Below are 4,493 nucleotides of genomic sequence, written 5' to 3'. Positions count from 1 at the left end.
TTTAAAAAGAATGAATAGAGTATAATTAAGAATCACAAGGCAAGTGGCAAAAAAAAGGCAAATGAGGAAGAAAATACAATGTATACTTGAAGCCAATAGAAAACAAACAAGCACTCAATTGAGGAAGAGTGCATAGTGATGTGGTATGATAAAAATAAGTCGTGTGCGTATTCCAATTATGTGGACGGTTAGAACACACATAACGGCCGGCTAAAATGGCATACCACAAACAAAGATTTAGCATGATTTCCTCAATTAAGTGGCCTAAGTTGCAAGCAATGAATAAGCAAGGATTAAAGCACAAGCAAGCTTAGGCAAATACAACAAAAGTGAATTGAATCTTGGAAGAATGGATATTGAAATTGTGCAAGTGAAAGCGCAAGATTAATATAAAAGCACAATAAATAATAACCAATCCAATAATGAAAAGAAATCCACTTATTCATCTTGAAGAACAATGAAATAGTCACAAGGACAAGGTGCTTGTTGCAAAAAGTGACAAGCTTGATAAGAATTAAGTCAAGTCACTCAAACAAATGCAAAGCATTAAAAACAAACAAGTACCTTGTTATGTGATTATATTGATTTGAAAACCATGATGAACAAGTAATTCAATTCAATTCACTAATATTCAATGCACTTGTTAAAAATTCTACCAAATATGAAACCCAATGGTAATTCCCCTATCAATTTGGTGCTAGTAACTCAAAGCAACCAACAAATATATTATTGAAATTTGAATCCAAAATATCATCATAATGATTTAAAAGTGCACAATTCTCGATTAAAATGCCAAACAATGATATAGTCCAACACATATGGTAGCTACAATATATGAATCAAACTCAAAATTCATTCAGAAAATTAAACAAACACTTGGTACACAGTGCATATAGTATCAACATTCAAGCCAAATTCAATCAATAATCAATCCAATAAGCAGCAAACAAACACTTGTAACTCATTCTAATCAACAAACAACTAAACTAAACCTAATATAATTACTAAAATAAAAATGAAATGCAATTAAAACTAACTAAAATAAGTAGAAAACAGGACAAAAGCAAGAACCTGAGTTAAGAGAAGACAGGGATGGAGGGGGAGCAGAAGTGCGTTAGGGCTTAATTAAAAAATATAAACAAAATTATGCTCAAAACTGCACTTGTGCGTACGCATGGCCAGGTGTGCGTACGCACACTAGGTGAAAAATGGAGGGTGTGCATACGCATAAGCATGTGCGCACGCACCCAGCAGAGAGGTAATTAAGAGGAGTGCGTACACATAGCTCGGTGCGTACGCACAGAAGATGAATTTTTTTTGAATCAGAGTGAAATGGGGTCATATATGCGCATGCATAGAACTGTGCGCGTGCACCCAACAGGGAGCACAATTTGGGGTGTGCATACGCAACTCTGCATGTGTACGCACAGGTGTGTGCGCACGCACAAATAAATGAAAATGGGGCATGTGTGTGTACGCACAGGTATGTGCGTATGCACAAAACTCTGTTTTGACAAAAAGAAATTTTTAGCCTATAAGGCTTCAAACATGACACTTAACATAGATTCTTATCCCCCAAAACATATTAAAACCCCCAAAACATGTTATTCCACTAAGACTACCTAATCAACACCAAAATTCCACTAAACTAAGCTAAACAAGATAAGCAATTATTCAAGAAACAAAAGCTAAAAGAAGAAATGGGTTAGAAAGATATTACCGTGGTGGGGTGTCTTCCACCTAGTACTTTGGTTTATTGTCATTAAGTTGGACATTTGGGTGAAGCCTTTGTCAAGGTAGCTTGTGCTTCCATCCATCCTTGAGTTGCCATCCATGTTTGCTCTTCCAAAATCCTTCGAGATCTCAAACGAAGTACATCAAGCTCTCAAGCAACCTCAACCAAGAAATTGGGACCCAAGATAGTTGATTGTAGAAGTATATGCCCGGATCCCATACGTTAGTTTCCCGTTCATCCCCTTGTTGATCTTTGCTTTTGCACTTGGATGAATAAACTCCCAAATTGCCTTTAAAGCACTCCAACACTTTCCTGAATTCACTCAATTGCACTTTGCACCACCCCTCAACTCTAAATCTTGGATTGGCTTCTTTGATGAGCTTTGGATTCTTGTGGCAACCGACATCCAATCCTTCACCATTTAACACTCCAAGAAGGACCTTAAGTTGATGATCCGTTTCCAAGATAGCATATTAATGTGGGCCAATAAAGTTCATTGGTGATATTATTGCCCACTCAAATTGCCCTTGGAATGGAATTGTTCTCTTGGACTCTTGCATGAAAGCTTCCACTTCTTGGTTGCCTACCTTTTTCTCACCACCCTTTCCTAACTCTTCCTCACATACCTCCTCTAAGTCTTCCTCATCACTCTTCTCTCATATTTTGGAAGTAGTGTGAAGTCCATATCAACATCCCCTTCAAATCCAATGGAGGGAAATTCATCAAGATCATTAAAGGAATCGACCAAGGTGGACAAAAAATCATTAACGATGGAATTCACTTGTCAATTTCCCTCAATTCACCCTTTTTCTCTTCCGGTTCAATTGTTTCTCCTTCCTCCTTTTGTTGCAATTCTTGTCTTAGCTTCAATTCTTCTACTTGAAACTCCATGTTCTCCTCTTCACTACACTCCTTAGTTGATCCTCCACATTTCTCAAGGGGAATGCCTTGATTGCTTGAGCATAGTAGGGCTAAGCGGTTCACCGCTTCGGCTATGGTAGTCATGAATTTCCCTTGCTTCCTTTGAAATTCTTCTTGCTCTTGGAGAAAAGCTTGAAGGTCTTGTTGTTCTTGAGGCAAGGTTTGGAGAACTTCACATTCAGATAAAAAAAGGTTCATTGGTTAGGAGGAAGGTTGTATAGTTGGAAGGTGTGTTATGTGGGTGAGTGTATTGAGGTAGTGTGTAAGGAGGTGATGGTACGTATGGTTGGTGGCAAGGTGCATAAGCATTTGGATTCCATGGAGGTGGATGGTGTGGTGCTTGAAGGTTTGGTGGTTGAGGGTTGTGTAGGGGATATCATTCATATATTTAGGTTTGGTATGCACATTGGCGAGGATTTAGCTCCTTGTAACATGGGGGAGGTAGTTGCCACGAGTGTTGCTCATACGCATATGGTTCCTCCCTCAATTTATTCTCCCATTCCATAATGCAATCCAAAGTTGAAGTTATCAAACCCTACAATATAATCACAACAAAACTCCAAGCAAGGAGGGTGATAACTCATAGAGAAAGTAGAAGACAAAAATAAAAGACATCAATAAACAAAGGAAATAAACACCTAAGTATTAAGAAAAACAAACAAACAATCAAAAAAAGCTATTTACACTATTCACATATTCACAACAACAAAAAATACGACACCAATTGCATAGTGATGCACCACTATTTCGCGGTACATCTTGTGCTTAATTGAGTGGATTTTATCCACTATTCTCACACTTATTCATAGAATTTGCATGTTTTACATTTTCCTTCCTGATTCTGTGCTTTGATTGAAAACATGTTTCTTTGGCCTTAAAATTGCTAATTATTAATGCTCTCTTATTACCATTCGATGCCTTGATATGTGTGTTAAGTATTTTCAAGGTTTATAGGGCAGGAATGGCTTAGAGGATGGAAAGAAAGCATGCAAAAGTGGAAGGAATACAAGAAACTGAAGGAATTGCTGAGCTGTCCAGCCTGACCTCTTCGTACTAAATCGACCATAACTTGAGCTACAGAGGACCAAATGAGGCAGTTTCAGTTGTGCTGGAAAGCTAACATCCAGGAATTCGCAACGATATATAATTTGCCATAGTTGCCATGCTGTTAGGTGATGCGCATGCGTGGATCATGCGTACGTGTGACCTGGCAAAAGTTCAATCCACGCGTACGCGTGGATGACGTGTACGCTTGACAGAGCCACGTACTGGACGAATCAAAAATCACTGGAGGCAATTTTTGGGCTATTTTTGACCCAGTTTTTGGCCCAGAAAACAAAGATTAGAGGCTACAGAGTGGGGGAATCCAGGGATTGATTCACAACTTCTCATTATTCACAATTTAGGTTTTAGATTTAGTTTATAGAGAGAGAGAGAGGCTCTCTCCTCTCTCTTAGGTTTTAGGATTTCTTTTAGTTTTAGGTTTATTTCTTCTCAATTCCAGGTTCAATGTTCCTTTAATTTAGTTTCTCTTTTACTTTTATTTGTCTTAGCATTATAGTTTATCTATTTCCCCTATTGATTACTTTATGTTGCTATTTGGTTTATGAATTCTCATGTTTTAATTTGATTTTCTATTTAATACAATTTGAGGTATTTTAGATTTATGATTGCTTTCTTCAATTTATGTTATTGATGCTTTCAATTTAATTTAGATTTCTCTCCTTTTGGCTTTGGTTGAGTGATTGGAGACTCTTGAGTTATCAAACTCCTTTGTTGATTGTTAATTGAAGGTTGCTGGTTGATTTGGATCCCTCTAAAACTAGTCTTTTCTTAG

This window comes from Arachis hypogaea, chromosome 18 (genome assembly GCF_003086295.3).
Source record: "Arachis hypogaea cultivar Tifrunner chromosome 18, arahy.Tifrunner.gnm2.J5K5, whole genome shotgun sequence".
Taxonomy (NCBI): domain Eukaryota; kingdom Viridiplantae; phylum Streptophyta; class Magnoliopsida; order Fabales; family Fabaceae; genus Arachis; species Arachis hypogaea.
Note: the sequence above shows the minus strand (reverse complement) of the source record.